The sequence below is a fragment of the Lynx rufus genome, unplaced genomic scaffold (assembly GCF_022079265.1).
Source record: "Lynx rufus isolate CCGP_SWC_20201006 ecotype Redwood Valley unplaced genomic scaffold, mLynRuf1.p SCAF_6, whole genome shotgun sequence".
Classification (NCBI taxonomy): Eukaryota; Metazoa; Chordata; class Mammalia; order Carnivora; family Felidae; genus Lynx; species Lynx rufus.
Window position 1 is genome coordinate 92,646,179 of NW_025814878.1, and position 18,786 is coordinate 92,664,964.

Sequence of the window (18,786 nt, forward strand, 5' to 3'; positions counted from 1 at the left end):
GCTTTTGTCCCTTTATGTACCTTAGTGGCATTGATGTGTCCCAAATGGTGTTTGTCATTGTTATTTTTGGCAACCTCATGTCTTATGCATTATTGTATTTTTTACTACCAGTCATATTCTTTGAACTTCCCAGTAGTTTTCTCTTTCTTTCTTTTTGTCTTGAAGTTTCTCTTGAACTTCAGATCCATGTAGCAAGCATCTGCTGGGTATTTCTATCTGAATCTCTGACAGATACTTCAAAGCAAATTATAAATCTGAACTTAGAAGTTTTCATTCAATGAATGTTCTTACTCAAACTCATCACTCCCTAACAAATACCAACATCCTCTTAATCACCCAAGCAAGAAAACTGAGGGCCAGTCTCAATTCTTTCTCCTACTCCTTCTCCAATCATTCATCAAAATCTATGTTTTATCATCAAAATAATCACAGACTCCATCCCTTCTCTCTTTCCCAACTGCCATTACTCTAGTTGATGAGGTTTCATTGCTTATTCGCATTAACCTTGTAACTCATCTTTCTGCTTCCATTATTTATCCGCTTAAATCGTTCATAGTACAGCTAGACTGAATAATCTAAAATGCAAATATGAGTGGTTGCAGAAGAGAAGTTCAGTCTTTAAAACAAGGTCCTTGTAATCTAGATTCTGCTTTTCCTTCCAGCCTCATCTGCAGTCACTTTTACAGCATATTCCAGGTTTGCTTAATTTTTTATAGTTTCCTGTTCACAAAGTTTTGTTGTCAGTTCATTATGTTCTTTATTCTGTCCATAACTCTTTAGTGCTCACCCTCACTCAGCAAGAATGATGCATATCATGACTCATTTTTTTTTTTCAGGACATAGTTAAGGTGTCACCCCCACCAAGAAGACTTCCTGATATCACATTAGGCTACATGTCTTTCCTCTATGCTCACACAGAGTCCTGAACATTCCTCTGCCGTTGATGATGCCACTGTAGTTACATGTCTGTCTTATTTGCTCCTCAATGGAAGTGGAGTCAGGAATCAGCCGAGCATTTAATGAGTCCTCATAAGTGTTTGTTAAGCTGAAGTTTTCTAAGGGCAAGTTTTTTTTTTTTTTTCAGTCAGAGCCTTCAGTTTCAATATCTTGTGGTTCACTAATTATTTTTACAGATCTATATCTATATCTATATCTATACATACAGATATACATTTGTGATTTTAAATCAAAATGATTAGTTATATAATATGATGACTTACATACATATACGCACATGTATATGTCTGTATATATGTATAACATATACATTTACACAGCTATAACCATGTTAGTTAGCTGCTGTCTTTCAAAGTAGAGTAAAACTCTTTTATAAATTTGTAGAGCCATACTGTGGATCCACTTGAAGGAAACTTACCTTATTGAGATCTAACCCTCTCATGAAAATAAGGAATGTAATTTTTCTTTACCCCAACTGCGAAGGGGTCTAGCAGCCTTCCCAATGTTCTTTCTTCTTTTCATTGTTTATCGGAGAAAGGACTAGAAAAGGTATTAAAATGCGCGGGGTGGCAATGCAGGGGCCCAAGTGACTCACTGCCAAGGGGCTATGCTCTGGACCGCTCCCATCATTATCCCAGGAACACATGTTTTCTAACAAATGCTCTAATCTAACAACTCATATCCTGGAACTGGTCTCTGCTCACTAATCCAAGAATTGTATTCTCTGGTTTATTCTTTTCACTCACAATCTTTGTACATTTGTCTTGGCCAGGAAAAGAGTCATTGTATTCTTTAGAGCTAGAGTTTGATGGGCTAGCACAAAGAGTTTTGAAAGTTTTCTCCTTATCCAAATGGTGTCTTTTAAAATACATTGGTAGGAAATAGAGTCAATACGATTGTATTAACTTTGTTTTTTTAAAAATGTTTATTTATTTTTGAGAGAGAGCGAGTGGGGCAGGGGCAGAGAGAGAGAGGGAGATAGAGGATCTGAACTGGGCTCTGTGCTGATAGCAGAGAGCACAAGGTGGGCAAAAACTCACAAACTGTGAAATCATGACCCGAGCTGAAGTTGGAACTTTAACCAGCTAAGCCACCCCGGTGTCCCTATGTTGAGTTAACTTTGTAAGGTAACAGATAGTAACAAGACTTACTGTGGTAACAATTTCACCATGTATACAAATGTTGAATCACTATGTTGTACACCTGAACCTAATATAGTATTCTATGTCATTTATACCTCAATAAATTTTAAAAAATGCATTGACATTTCATTGCTAAACCCATACTCTATCTTTTTTTTTTTTTAAATTTTTTTCCCCAACGTTTATTTATTTTTGGGACAGAGAGAGACAGAGCATGAACGGGGGAGGGGCAGAGAGAGAGGGAGACACAGAATCGGAAACAGGCTCCAGGCTCTGAGCCATCAGCCCAGAGCCTGACGCGGGGCTCGAACTCACGGACCGCGAGATCGTGACCTGGCTGAAGTCGGACGCTTAACCGACTGCGCCACCCAGGCGCCCCCTCTATCTTTTAAAAGATAGCTGAGCAGGGGCACAAGCCATGCAGCCAGTCCCTGGAAAAATGTCCTTTTGCCCGTCATCTCCAGCATGCTTGTTCTCAACATGGTCTAACAATGTGAGACTTTGACATTTACACTGGCAGCTGGACGTCAGCTCTCACTTGGCTAAGCCATCTCTCCCAAGTACCAAGTCCTATAAAGGTACACACAACTAAATTCGAACTTTATTCTTTTCATCTCCTCTTGCCTGGAGCAATTGTGTGATTGATTAATCTAACGTTAATTAAAAGACATTATCCTTAAAAAAAACCCATAAGTGATAGTTGTTTATTATTCCTGTTATCTTGTTCAGTTGCAACATCTGAGCCAGGTATTATAACTCACGTTTTAATGTTTATTTATTTTTGGAAGAGAGAGATACGCACACAGAGTGTGAGTGGGTGAGGGGCAGAGAGAGAGAGGGAGACACAGAATCTGAAGCAGGCTCCAGGCTCCGAGCTATCAGCACAGAGCCTGAAGCAGGGCCCTAACTCACAAACCTTGAGATCATGACCTGAGCCGAAGTTGGATGTTTGACTGAGCCACCCAGGTGCCCCTAAAACCCATGTTTTAAATGTCTATTCCTAAAGTATGCTCATGGACCAAATAGTCAAATAGATTTCTGGTGAAAGGAAAAAAGATTAACATATATACTAATAGAAATATGTTTATATACTGTGTTTTAAATATTCTATAACATTATAAATATTAGTAAATATGTAATTATATGTAACATATATATTCAAATATATATTTATATTAAATATATAAATGTATTAATGAATACATATTTCTTCATTTGTTCTGGACATACTCCTTGGCATTAGATGGTAAGGCTTTTGCTATGAGACTTTTTTTTTTCACCAGTACCATATTTTATTTATTTATTATTTATTTATTTATTTATTTATTTATTTTCAATATATAAAATTTATTGTCAAATTGGTTTCCATACAACACCCAGTGCTCATCCCAAAAAGTGCCCTCCTCAATACCCATCACCCACCCTCCCCTCCCTCCCAACCCCCATCAACCCTCAGTTTGTTCTCAGTTTTTTTTTTTTTTAATTTTTTTTTTCAACGTTTATTTATTTTTGGGACAGAGAGAGACAGAGCATGAACGGGGGAGGGGCAGAGAGAGAGGGAGACACAGAATCGGAAACAGGCTCCAGGCTCTGAGCCATCAGCCCAGAGCCCGACGCGGGGCTCGAACTCACGGACCGCGAGATCGTGACCTGGCTGAAGTCGGACGCTTAACCGACTGCGCCACCCAGGCGCCCCTGTTCTCAGTTTTTTAGAGTCTCTTATGCTTTGGCTCTCTCCCACTCTAACCTCTTTTTTTTTTTCCTTCCCCTCCCCCATGGGTTTCTGTTAAGTTTCTCAGGATCCGCATAAGAGTGAAAACATATGATATCTGTCTTTCTCTGTTTGACTTATTTCACTTAGCATCACACTCTCCAGTTCCATGCATGTTGCTACAAAGGGCCATATTTCATTCTTTCTCATTGCCACATAGTACTCCATTGTGTATATAAACCACAATTTCTTTATCCATTCATCAGTTGATGGACATTTAGGCTCTTTCCATAATCTGGCTATTGTTGAGAGTGCTGCTATAAACATTGGGGTACAAGTGCCCCTATTTTTGCTATAAGACTTAACTAGCTAGACACATTATTTTGACAGCAATTATGTATTTGTAAATGGCCTCCAAGTAACTTTTATGAGAATAAAAAGAAAGCCCTTTCCAATACTAGTACTTATATTTAAATAAAATTATTGCTCAGTGATAGTCCTATTAAAGAGTTATCTGGAGAACACTAAAAATACTGATACTCAAACTCGCCTAGAGATTCTGGTTCAGTTTATTTGGAAGGGCTTGAGCATTAGTATTTTTAAAAACTCCCCAGTGCATTCCATTGTGCAGCCAGGATTGATAATAAAAGACTGAGCACAATTAATAACCAATCGAAGGTCAGATGGAAGCCTCTGCATTTGCCGTGTTCCTGTGCCCATCACCCTGGCTAAGATAATATATCAGAAGCATAGTATATCCCAGGGGAATAACAGAAATTGTTGTCATTTTTAAGAATCCTAAGTCGGGCTGCCCAAAAGAATTCTCTATAATGAGGGAAATGTTCTATATCTATCTTGTCAAACAGAGTACCCATCCGCCATGTGTAGCTATTGAGCACTTGACATGTCGCTAAGGCAACTGAGAAACTGAATATACATTTTTTTTAAATTCTTTTTTCCCCAAATTTTTATTTAAATTCTAGTTAACATACAGTGCAATATTGGTTCCAGTAGAAGTCAGTGATTCATCACTTAGATACAACACCCAGTGCTCATCCCAACAAATGCCCTCTTTAATACTCATCACCCATTTATTTAAAAAATTCTTTTCTTTTAACCTTTATTTATTTTTGAGAGAGAGAGAGACAGAACGTGAGCAGGGGAGGAACAGAGAAGGAGACACAGAATCCGAAGCAGGCTCCAGACTCTGAGCTGTCAGCACAGAGCCCGACGCGGGGCTCGAACACACAAACTGTGAGATCATGCCCTGAGCCCAAGTCAGACGCTTAACTGACTGAGCCACCAGGTGCCCCAAAACTCATCACCCATTTAGCCCATCCCCCACCTCCCTCCCTCCATCAACCCTCAGTTTGTTCTCCATCGTTAAAAGTCTCTTATTTTTTGTTCCCCCCTCTTTTTTCCTTCCCACAAATTCATCTGTTTCTTAAATTCCGTATGAATGAAATCATATGGTTTTTGCCTTTCTCTGACTAACTTATTTCATTTAGCATAATACACTCTAGCTCCATCCATGTCATTACAAATGGCAAGATTTCATTCTTTTTGACATCTGAGTAATATTCTGTTCTGTATACATACCACATCTTTTTATTAATCAGTTAATTAGTTAAATTTTAATTTTTTTATACTCAAGTTAGGTAACATAAAGTGTAGTCTTGGCTTTGGGAGTAGAATCCAGTGATTCATCACTTACATATGTAACATCCAGGGCTCATCCCAACAAGTGCCCTCCTTAATGCCCATCACTCATTTCCACTTTTTCCACCCCATCAACCCTCAATTTGTTCTCTGTACTTACGAGTCTCTTATGGTTTGCCTCTCTCTCTGCTTTTATTTTATTTTTCCTTCCCTTCCCTTATGATCATATCTGTTAAGTTTCTCAAATTCTACATATGAGTGAAATCATGTGATATTTGTCTTTCTCTGACTTATTTAGCTTAGCATGATACCCTCCAGTTGTTACAAATGGCAAGATTTCATTCTTTTTCATCACTGAGTAATATATATATATATATGTCACATGATGATATATATATGTCCACTGATGAATGGATTATGAAGATGTGGTGTGTGTGTGTATATTTACATATATAAATATATTAATATATTAACATTTATATTATATATATAATATACCACATCTTCATAATCCGTTCATCAGTCGATGGACATTTGGGCTCTTTCCACAGTTTGGCTATTGTTGATAATGCTGCTATAAACATTGGGGTGCATGTACCCCTTTGAATATATATTTTTGTATCCTTTTGGTAAATACCTAGTAGAGCAATTGCTGAATCATAGGGTAGTTCTATTTTTAACTTTTTGAAGAACTTTCATACTATTCTCCAGAGTGTCTGCAACTATTCGCATTCCCACCATGAGTGCAAGAGGGTTCTCCTTTCTCTGCATCCTTACCAAATCCTGTTGTTTCTTATGTTACTTTTAGCCATTCCGATAGGTGTGAGGTGGTATCTCATCATGATATTGATTTGTATTTCCTTGATGATGAGTGATGTTGAGCATTTTTTCATGTCTAATGGCCATTGGGATGCCTTCTTTGGAAAAATATCTTCATGTCTTCTGCCTATTTCTTAACTGGATTATCTCTTTGTGGGTGTTGAGTTTGATAAGTATTTTATAGACTTTGGATACTAACACTATATATAATACGTTATTTGAAAATATCTTCTCCTATTCTGTAGGCTGCCTTTTAGTTTTGTTGATTGTTTCCTTCACTGTGCAGAAGATTTTTATCTTTAAGTCCCAATAGTTCATTTTTGCTCATTTCCCTTGCCTCTGGCAACATGTCTAGTAAGAAGTTGCTCCAGCTGAGGTCAAAGATGTTGCTGCCTGTGTTCTCCTCAAGGATTTTGATAATTTCCTGTCTCACATTTCAGTCTTTCATCCATTTTGAATTTATTTTTGTGTATTGTGTAAGAAAGTGGTCCAGTTTCATTCTTCTGCGTGTTGCTGTCCAGTTTTCCTAGCACCATTTGTTGAAGAGACTGTCTTTTTTCCATTGGATATTCTTTCCTGCTTTGTTGAAGATTAGTTGACCACATAGTTGTGGATCCATTTCTGGATTTTCTATTTCTTCTATTGATCTATGAGTCTGTTTTTGTGCCAGTACCATATGGTCTTGATGAATATAGCTTTGTCATAGAGCCTGAAGTCCAGAATCATGATGCCTCCAGCTTTCCTTTTGTTTTTCAGGATTGCTTTGGCTATTCAGGGTCTATTGTGGTTCCATAGAGATTTTAGGATTGTTTGTTCTAACCCTGTGAAAAATGCTGGTAGTATCTTGATAGGGATTGCATTAAATACAGATTGCTTTGAGAAGTATAGACATTTTAACAATGTTTTTCCAATCCATGAGCATGGAATGTTTTTCCATTTCTTTGTGTCATCTTCAATTCCTGTCATAAGTGTTCTATAGTTTTCAGAGTACAGATCTTTTACCTCTTGGTTAGGTTTATTCTTACGTATCTTGTGTTTTTTGGTGTAATTATAAATGGGATCGATTCCTTGATTTCTTAGTCTGCTGCTTCATTATTGGTGTATAGAAATGCAACAGATTTCTGTACGTTGATTTTATATCTTGTGACTTTGCTGAATTCATGTAATAGTTGTAGCACTTTTTTAGTATAGTCTTGTGGGATTCCTATATAGAATATCATGCCATCTGCAGATAGTGAATTTTTAACTTCTGCCTTGCCAATTTGGATGCCTTTTATTTCTTATTGTTGTTTGATTGCTGAGACTAAGACTTCCAGGACTATGTTAAATAGTAATGGTGACAGTGGACATCCCTATCTTGTTCCTGACTGTAGAGGAAAAGCTCTCAGTTTTTCCCCATTGAGGATAATAACTGTGGGTCTTTCATATATGGCCGTTATGATATTGAAGTATATTCGCTCTATCTCTACTTTGTTGAGGATTTTTATCAAGAATGAATGCTGTATTTTGTGAAATGCTTTTTCTACATCTATTGACAGCATCGTATGGTTCTTATCCTTTCTTTATTAATGTGGTGTATCATGTTGATTGATTTGTGAATACTGAAACACCCCTGTAGCCCAGGAATGAATCCCACTTGATCGTGATGAGTAATTCTTTTAATGTATTGTTGGATTTGATTTGCTAGTGTCTTGTTGAGAATATTTGCATCCATGTTCATCAGGGACTTGGGCCTGTGCTTCTCCTTTTTAGTGGGTTCTTTGTCTCGTTTTGGAATCAAGGTAATGCTGACTTCATGGAATGAGTTTGGAAGTTTTCCTTCCATATCTTTTTTAAAAAAAACACTTGAGAAGAGTAGGTATTAACTCTTCCTTACATGTCTGGTAGAATTACCCTGGGAAGGAATCTGGACCTGGACTTTTGTTTGTTGGGAGATTTTTGATTACTGATTCAATTTCTTTGCTGATTATGGGTCTGTTCAAATTTTCTATTTCTTCCTGTTTCAGTGTTGGTAGTTTGTATGTTTCTAGGAATTTGTCCATTTCTTCCAGATTGCCCAGTTTGTTGGCATATAACTTTTCATAATATTCTTTTATAATTGTTTGTATTTCTGTGGTGTTGGTTGTGATTGCTTATCTTTCATTTATGACTTAATGTATTTGGGTCCTTTCTTTTTTCTTTTTGATAAGTCTGGCTAGGGGTTTATCGATTTTGTTAATTCTTTCAACGAACCAGTTCTTAGTTTTGTTGATCTGTTCTACTGGTTTGTGTTGTTGTTGTTATTGTTTCTATACCGTTTATTTCTGCTCTCACCTTTATAATTTCCCTTCTTCTGTTGACTTTAGGCTTCATTTGCTATTCCTCTTCTAGCTCCTTTAGATGTAAGGTTAGGTTGTGTATTTGAGACTTTTCTTGCTTTTTGAATTAGGCCTGTATTGCAATATACTTCCCTCTTAGGACTGTCTTTGCTACATCCCAAAGGTTTTGGACTATCATGTTTTCATTTTCATTTGCTTCTATATACTTTTTAATTTATTCCTTAATTTCCTAGTTAATTAATTCGTTCTTTAGTAGGATGTTTTTTAACCTCCATGTATTTGTGGTCTTTTCAAATTTTTTCTTGTGACTGACTTCATGTTTCATAGCATTGTAGTCTGAAAATATGCATGGTATTATCTCAATCCTTTTGTACTTATTGAGGACTGATTTGTGACCCTCAAATGTGTTCTATGTGCATTCGAGAAGAATTTATGTTTTGCTTCTTTAGGATGAAATGTTCTGACTATATCTGTTAAGTCCATCTGGTCCAGTGTGTCATTCAAAGCCATTGTTTCCTTATTGATTTTATGCTTAGATCATATGTCCCTTACTGTTATTGTATTATTATCAATGAGTTTCTTTATGCTTGTTATTAATTGATTTATATATTTGGGTGTCCAAGTTGGGGACATATATATTTATAATGTAATATCTTGATGGATAGACCCCTTAATGTAATGTAATGCCCTTCTTCATCTCTTGTTACAGTCTTTTGTTTAAAATCTAGTTTGTCTGATATAAGCATGGTTACTTCAGCTTTCTTTTGATGTCCATTAGCATGATAGATGGCTCTTCATCCCTTCAATTTTAATTTGGTGGCATCTTTGGGTCTAAAATGAGTCTCTTGTAGGCAGCAGATAGATGGGTCTTTTTATTTTTTATTTTATCCATTCTGATAACCTTTGTCTTATGATTGGATAATTTTTTCCATTTATATTCAGAGTGATTATTGAAAGATATGAATTTAGTGCCTTTGTGTGGCCTGTAAGTTGTTTCTGATCATGTTCTCTGTTCCTTTGTAATCTATTGCTTTTAGTCTTTTTTCCCCCCACTTAAAGAGTCCCCTTTAATATTTCTTGCAAGGCTGGTTTAGTGGTCACGAACTCCTTTAGTTTTTATTTGTCTGGGAAACTCTTTATCTTTTCTTCTATTCTGAATGACAGTCTTGCTGGATAAAGTACTCTTGACTGCATATTTTCTCATTCAGCACATTGAATTTATCATGCCACTCCCTTCTGACCTATCAAGTTTCTGTGGATAGGTCTGCTGTGAACTTTATCTGTCTTCCCTTGTAGGTTAAGGATTTTTTTTTCTTGGTGCTTTCAGGAGTTTCTTCTTGTCTAAGTATTTTGTGAATTTGACTATGTCTTCATGATGGCTGACTTTTGTTGAATTTAATGGAAGTTCTCTGTGCTTCTTGGATTTTGATGTCTGTTTCCTTCCCCAGATTAGGGAAGTCTTCAGCAAAATTTGCTCTAATAAAACTGCCCCTTTTTCTCGCTTTTCATCTTCTGGGACTTTCATGATATGAATGTTATTACATTTTAAGGAGTTGCTGAGTTCTCTAAGTCTACATTCATGATCCAATATCTTTATTTCCCTCTTCCTTCCAGCTTCATCTTTTCTCATAATTTTATCTTCTACATCATTGATTTATCCCTGTGATTCATCCATCTTTGTTGTCCTGGCATTCATTTAGGTTTGCATCTCGGTTATAGTGTTTTTTATTTTGGCCTGACTAGTTTTTTTTTTTTTTCTTTTTTTGATCTCTGCAGTAAGGGATTCTCTATTGTCTTCTATGCTTTTCTTTTTTTCAAGCCCAGGTAGTGTCTTTATAATTGTTTTAAATTCTAGTTCAGACATCTTATTTATATCTGTATTGATTAAATCCCTGGCCATTACTTCTTCCTGTTGGGGTGAATTCCTCCACTTGTCATTTTGTCAAGGACACTCTTTTTGTTTTATTTTGTTTTGTTTGTGGTTGCTCCTGAGAGTGATAGCTATATTAAAAAGAGGTAAAAAAAAAAAAAAAAAAAAAAAGGAAAGGGAAGCTAAATCCTAGGTCTGTTTTGGTCTGCTTGTTAAAAGAGGATAGATCCAAAAAATTGTAAAAAATAAAGAATAAAATAAAATAAAATTTAAAAGTTGCTTTTTCTGTATCCCATAAAAAATACAAAAACAAAGGAAGTTAGATCCTGTTACCCCTAGAGCTGAAGATTTTCAGCACCTATGATCCTTCAACTTGGGGCGTATGAAAGGTTTGTGCTGTCTTTGGGGGAGTGGGGCCTCCTGAGCTGATTCTCAAAGGATTTGACCTAGTAGAGATGCACCTGCAGGGCGCAGGTGTAAGCAGCTCTAACCTCCACTTGGCATTGCTGTTTTGCTTACAAAAGTTGGTCAGTGTTGTGGAGGGAAATGGCTTGGCTGTCTCTCATATCTGTCTTGGGAGTGAGGGCTGTGTGCCTGCCACTCCTCAGGAAGCCCTCACAGAAGAGCAAACAATCATCCCCCTTGTAGCTGGCTTCCACCAGATCCCTGCCTTCACCTTGCCTGCCTCTGAGCTGTCTGCCTGCCAGACGGCACAGCACCCCTGTATTTTATCTCAGGTGCAGCTGGGTTTCAAAACTCCAAACTTCGGAGACCCCCGTGGCATGGACCCACTCTGATCCTGTGGAGGAGGGTCTTGCTGCACAAACAGTGTTTGTTTGTCCCAGAAAATGGTCATAAGACCAAGCAGCAGCTTTGATTTTATGACAAAGTGCAAAAGAAAGTTGGCACCAAGGCTTACTGCTTTGAGCCAGCATCCCTGTTCCTATGCTAGTGAATAAGGCAGCTCAATGGTGTCCACTGGGTCTTTTGTCCCTGAAGAGGCTGTGCCATCACTCCCAAATGCATTCCAAGAAGAGGAACTGTTTGTCCACCTGTGACCCAGGGGATCCTCAGACCATGCTGCCTGCTCCAGGGTCCCTGCCTTTCTTCCCCACCAGAGCATCACAAATCCTGCCAGGTATGACATTGGTGATGATGCAGAACTCTACAACTTCAGACTTTGAGTTCTGTTGCTTATAAAAACTTGCAGTGGTCACCCCCTCTCCTTTTCCCAGTCAATGGTTTTGGGGAAGTTTTTCTTGTACAATTCCCTGTGCATGTTTTCACTCTTATTCTCTCTCTTGCTCCTTTCTCCGTGACCAGGGCTCCCTCCCCTCTGCAGCACCTGCAGCTCTTTTCTCCCCCAAATCCACTCTCTGCAGCGCCTGCTTTCCATGAAGTGGTCATTTTTCTACTGTGGACATGCTGTTTGTTCTCTCAGTTCTCAGATTGATTTCTTGTGTTTGAGGGACAAGGCAAGCTTAGGGTCCCCCTATTTCTATGCCATCTTAAATCCTCTAAAAATTTTATTTTTAGTTCTAGTTTAAATTTAGTCACATGTATTCAGTGACTACTGTACTAGACAGTACAGATCTAAAGGATGCAGAAGTGAGATCTCTGTTATATTTCCATTTAATCTCCTCCAGAAAACTGTTCCTGATGTCTCTAGTCAGAAGTAATTTTGTTCCTATCTGTTTCCTATTTCTGCTGTAACAAATCACCCCAAACTTAGTGACTTAAAAACATAAAGTGGCTTAAAGGAACATAAATCAAGTTCTGAAGGTCTCAAGTTTCTGGAGGTCAGGACTCTAAATGGGTATTATGAGGCTAAAACCAAAGCATTAGAAGGATTGTGCTCTATGAATCAATCTGTTTCCTTACCTTTGCCAGCTTCCAGAAGTCACCTGCATTCCTTGGCTTATGGGTCCTTCCATCTTCAAAGCCAACAGCATAGCATCTTCAAATCTCTGACATTCCTGTATTCCTCTCACTTATAATGACCTTTTTTATTACAGTGTGTTAATCTGGATAATCCAGATAATCTCCTCATCTCAAAATCCTTAATTTAATGTCACCTTCAGAGTATATTTCATTATGTAAGGTAACATATTCGCAGGTCTGGGGGATTAAGATGTAAGCATTCTGAAGGAGCCATTATTCAGCCCACCGTAGTATTGTACTTATTCTGCTTTGTCTTATAGTTTCCCATGTGCTTTTCTGAGTCCTTTTCTATGAGCAGCAAATGAGCCTTAGTATAATTCCTAGGTTAAAACTGTGGCCTGCACACTATAGGTGCTCAAAATATATTTGTTGGAATGAGTTGGTTAAGGTTAAAAAAAGAAGAGTATTTGATAGATGCTGACTGAGTGAATAAAGCATCAAGGGGAGTCCTGATGCAGCAAATTAATTTTGAGCATCTGCGTGGATTAAATATTCACCAATCAACCAACCCATGGAACAGATTTGGGGGCAGTGCTTATCAGTTGCCAATCAAATACAGACTGAATAATTGTACCCTGGTCTGTTCACTTTAGCTCAGTGTGTTTTGAGCTAATAAGAAAGCAATGGGAAGCCAAACCTGTTTGCGTAATTCTCTAGGAAATAAAAAGAAAAAAAGGTAGAATGATAATTATTAGCTTATGTTTGATGAATATACTCCAAAATGTCGCCAGCACATTTTAAGATTAATACATTATTTGATAAAGGAAGCTAGTGTATAAAAATCTATGATTACTTTATTAAACATTTATATTTAATGAGTGAATAAGTTACTGTAGTTTGGTTTTTTTAAAAAGATATTTCAGGATAAAAAATGCCTAGTTTAATTATTTATAAAGTAAGCATTTAGTGTAACAGACTAATATTTTTTCTACAAAAATTTAAATGTACACAAAAGTTGAAAGGATCATATAACAGACCCCATGTACCCATCACCCATGTTAAACAACTATCATCCCATGACATATAGTATTGTTTAATCTGTACTCTATTCCCCACTCCCTATCCCCACCTTCACCCCCAACCCTGATTATTTTCAAGCAAATTCCAGAACCATATCATTTTATTCATTAATTTAATCATTTATAAACACATTTGGGCAGATTTGTTCATGAATTTCCTCATATTCATGTTGGCTTCCTGCACACTTTGGCGGCTCCATAATCTTTCTGATATTTACTATCTTTTCTTTACCTTATGTGGAGTTTTGTTCTGAAGGACAAAATATAACAACTAAATATGGAAAATGCTAAGCTGGCCAGATTTGTTTAATTTTCCTATTACTTTGATTCATATTTTAGAAAATAGCTTACAATGTGGAAATATATATGAGAATGCAAGTAAAATTAAAACAATATTTGGATTTTTGGGGAGTAGAGAAAGGGGATCTCTTAACCACAGGGGAGATATGAGTTAATATGAGTGGAAACCTCCAAACTCTACTCTTCTTATTTAAAGAACATATTAAATAATGTTAAGGTAAGACATATATTACTCAGTTTAAGAGGAGCTTAGAGAAAGTTCAGGATTAGGGGACATTCTGAGGGAAAATTTTTCATAGGCATAATTAAGTGAAGCCTAGAACTGAGTTCACTCAGTTCACTAGAACTGAGATAAAAGATGTTGTTGAAGATGAAAGTCTAATCAGAAAACATTAAGCCATATAAAATATGGTTTCATAAAATATGAAAATATGAAATGTTTCTTTGGGAACTAAAATACTATCTTCTCATATTTGTCTATATACAGTGATTATAAGCGATATTCCTCAATGTATTAAATATATTAACAAAAGTATGCATTATCAGATTTGGCTGGGCTGGAGGAGGATGATAATTTTATTATTTTAAAATTATATGTCATTAACACGTGTGATATATCTTTATGCATTTCTATCTTTCTGTATTTCTTTCTGTCCCCCCCCCCTTTTTTTTTTTTGGTCTTTACCAGGAACCATTCAGTGTATCTGAGTCACAGTATTTTATCTATGAATATACAAGTTAAATATTTGGAGGAATAAACAAAATCAATTTCTAATTTTCCAAATCCAAATTTAGCATTCTAAAATTTATCGAGCCAAAATTCCCTGTTGTGCCACTGTTCTAAAGAAGAAAGTTTCTGTGGGCCTGTTCCTTTTGTGGGCTCAAAGATTTTTAGCTGAACAGAATCTATGAAATGATCGAATTCAGCTCCATATTTGGAGCTGGAGGTCTGTGGATCAAATGAATTGCTAAAGGTAACACAGCTAAAAGTGCCAGTTCAGTGCTCACTTAGCAGCACAGATACTAAAATTGGAACTGTAAAGAGAAGATTAGCATGGTCCTGCATGAGGATAACCTACAAATTTGTGAAGCATTCCGTCAAGAAAAAAAAAAGTGTCAGGTCAGAGAAATGTAAGCAACTTTCTTGCCTTCCACATTGATGATCCCCTCCCAGATATTACAAAATATGAAGTTTTTAAATTTTTTATTTTTGTTTTATTTAAACATTCTTTTTTAAGTTTATTTATTTTTGAGAGAGAGACAGAGAGTGTGTGTGCACGTGAGTTGGGTAGGGGCACAGAGAGAGAATCCCAAGTAGGCTTTGCACTGTCAGCACAGAACCTGATGAGGGGCTCACAATCTATGAGATCATGACCTGAGCCAAAGTCAAGAGTTGGCCACTTAACCAACTGAGTCACCCGGGTGCCCTAAAGATGACGTTATTTTTATCTCCAATGGCACATGAATAAAACTATTTTATTCTTAGGACGGTATAGAAATCTGTACTTTAATAATATGGCCTTGAATGCAAGTCGTTTCAAGGAGTTATGTGATTTTAAGGTTTCTTCAAGCTCTACGATGATGAATTTCTTTTTAAAAATTTTTATTTTGGGGGGCGCCTGGGTGACTCAGTCGGTTAAGTGTCTGACTTCAGCTCAGGTCATGATCTCACAGTTCATGGGTTCTAGCCCTGCGTTGGTCTTTGTGCTGACAGCTCGGAGACTAGAGCCTGCTTCAGATTCTGTGTCTCCCTCTCTCTCTCTGTCCCTTCTCAGCTTGTGCTATCTCTTTCTCTCTCTCTCTCTCTCTCTCTCTCTCTCTCAAAAATAAATAAATAAAAATTTAAAATTTAAAATTTATATTTATTTTATTTTTGAGAGAGAGAGAGAGAGAGAGAGAGAAAACACAAGTGGGGGGAGAGGGGTAGAGGTAGAGAGAGGGAATCGTAAGCCCTGAGCATGGAACCTAACATGGGGCTTGATCCCACTTCCCTGGGATCATGACCTGAACCGAAATCAAGAGTCGGACACTCAACCTACTGAGCCACCCAAATGCCCCAAAGGTGATGAATTTCTAAGAAGAGGTTCTGGGTTGCATTTTTAAAATTGAATACTATGTTTTTGCATAAACTAATGCTATAAAACTATAAATGCTATAAAACTATAGTGCCAAATATTTCCAAAAGAGCAAATGTAAATGCAAAGACGAAAGGGTTAGTTGTCTGCTTCTGGTCTCTGTGGTTGATGTCCGTGAAGTTATGGTATGTTGATACCTCTGCTGTAGCAAAAGAGTTCTAATAACAGCAACCTCCCCACATCCCCAACTTCTTCTCTAAAGACTTCCTTTACCTCCTTTACTTAATTAAAACTTGGTTCACACTCAGATATCACCTCACGCCAGTCAGAGTGACCAAAATGAACAAACCAGGAGACTATAGGTGCTGGCGAGGATGTGGAGAAACAGGAACCCTCTTGCGCTGTTGGTGGGAATGCAAATTGGTGCAGCCACTCTGGAAAACAGTGTGGAGGTTCCTCAAAAAATTAAAAATAGATCTACCCTATGACCCAGCAATAGCACTGCTAGGAATTTACCCAAGGGATACAGGAGTACTGATGCATAGGGGCACTTGTACCCCAATGTTTATAGCAGCACTCTCAACAATAGCCAAATTATGGAAAGAGCCGAAATGTCCATCAACTGATGAATGGATAAAGAAATTGTGGTTTATATACACAATGGAGTACTACATGGCAATGAGAAAGAATGAAATATGGCTCTTTGTAGCAACGTGGATGGAACTGGAGCGTGTGATGCTAAGTGAAATAAGCCATACAGAGAAAGACAGATACCATATGGTTTCACTCTTATGTGGATCCTGAGAAACTTAACAGAAACCCATGGGGGAGGGGAAGGAAAAAAAAAGAGGTTAGAGTGGGAGAGAGCCAAAGCATAAGAGACTCTTAAAAACTGAGAATAAACTGAGGGTTGATGGGGGTTGGGAGGGAGGGGAGGGTGGGTGATGGGTATTGAGGAGGGCACATTTTGGGTTGAGCACTGGGTGTTGTATGGAAACCAATTCGACAATAAACTTCATATATTGAAAAAAAAATAAAAAATAAATAAAATAAAATAAAATAAAATAAAATAAAATAAAATAAAATAAAACTTGGTTCTACCTTGAATTATATCACCTACCAACCAACCCCTTAGACTCAGGGCTAAGGGTGGAATGGTATCCCTCACTCTCCATTACTATTTTCACACCATTTCTCCTTCTACCTCAGACCATATATCCAGCTTCCAATTGCACATATGGGTTTTCTATAGGCATAATAAAACCAACTGCTTTTAACTCTCATCCCTCTGCCATCCCACTGTCCAATCTATTCCATGTCCTATGCTCACTCTCCCACAGAAAGACACCCTAAGTTTATAACTGTCCAAGACAGACACCCGGGAACAATACTTAGCCCTTCCCTACCTCACCCAATTAAAAGTCAATTCCTGTTGATAGTACCAGTTAAATACATCTCCAGTCTGTTGCTGTTCTCCAAACTTGTGGACTTGCATTAGTTCTACTTACCATCATCTCTTTCATGAATTGTGGCCACAGTCTCCCTTGCCATTAGACTTGGCCCCTTCTAATCTGTCTGTGTTTGATAACAACCGTGTGCAAGTTATTTTTTTCTTTTAGCATTCATATTGCTTCCATAATATAAAATGAATGTCATGAAAACCAAAAAATTGGCTCACACTAACACAACTTTTGAGTGTTTGAGCCAGATATTCTTACTCTTTACTAGGATTTCACTTACTTCCATTTGCCCCTTTTGCAGGTCTGGAGATATGTGTACCCCTGAAGAATACACACTGCAGAATTGAGGCCTAACCGAGGGTAAAATAATAGAAGGCTCCCAACTTTTAAACCCTAACTGTAACATAATGTTCAGCTGTTCAAAGGACACATTCTGAGTCATAGTAATGGTATTTAGAGGCCATCAGTCTACAGCATTGTGACCTTTTGAGAACCATAACTTCATTGTGTATAACTTGTTCCTATTTCCCAATATCTCATTTTATCGTCATTATAAATCATGTTTGTTTCTTGAGGACTTTAGTTTTCAGGTTGCCATAAATAAAAAACTAAGTTATCCTTTGGAGTTATACCAACCAGTTGCCCATGAAGTCAAATAAAAAGAAATTACAGTCAGTGAAAGAACATAGTAAATAACTATTCTTGACCATTCTTTTCAAATATTAGAATTATTTGACAACATGACAGAATATTAAGCAAAGTAAAAATATGTATGTTGGCTCACATATAGGGACCTGCCCATCTTTGTAAGGCCAGATGGCTACTAACCAAGTTTTAAGGTCAATGAAAAGCAATCTCAGGTTTCACCTTATTTAAGCTGAAGAGAATAAACAAAACAATGGATAACTAGAAGGAAATTCTGAGATATGAAGGTTTTGGGGGGAATTTACTGAGATGACTTTGAAGGGTAGAAAATGATAGAAACTGGTTTTCACTTGTGCAAGATTATATTCATTCTGCATAACTCAGGTTCATTGTAAACTTGATCCGTACTCAGTCATTTTTCTACCCATGTATATTGTCATTTCAACTTGTTTTTAATTCCCCCCTCTTTAAAAATTAGAAAATATCTGAGATCCATATTGGATCTCTATGGGAGATTAGCAATTTAATATAGTAGTAGGCTGTATTATCAAGCTGCAACAAGAGTTCTGTTGACTGTGAAAATTCAAGAAATGAGTACATGCTCAAAGGGGTCTTAGATATCTCATGGATGGTAATAGCTAAGGTTGAGCCTTCTTTGGATTGCTAGATAAGTCAGTAATTTTGGAAATATATCCTCACTTTGATAAAACATGTCATACTTTCATTCCTGTAATCTGTTTCTTGTATTTAATGCCTGTGGTAAAGCATTTCTTAAGTGTTCTATGGACACTTATGAATTACTTTTGTGAGGATAAAATGTAAGAGTAGTTTATTGTTCTAGAGAGCTCTTCTTGGTGGTTAGTATTGTGG

The 18,786-nt window shown here is 37.2% G+C and overlaps 1 non-coding gene across 1 annotated transcript; it reads left to right on the forward strand.

The window, feature by feature from the left end:
- Window positions 1-14,736: 14,736 nt before the first annotated feature.
- Window positions 14,737-14,841, forward strand: LOC124529487 (U6 spliceosomal RNA). The gene has a single exon (XR_006966378.1). It is a non-coding gene; the product is annotated as a U6 spliceosomal RNA (small nuclear RNA).
- Window positions 14,842-18,786: the final 3,945 nt, after the last annotated feature.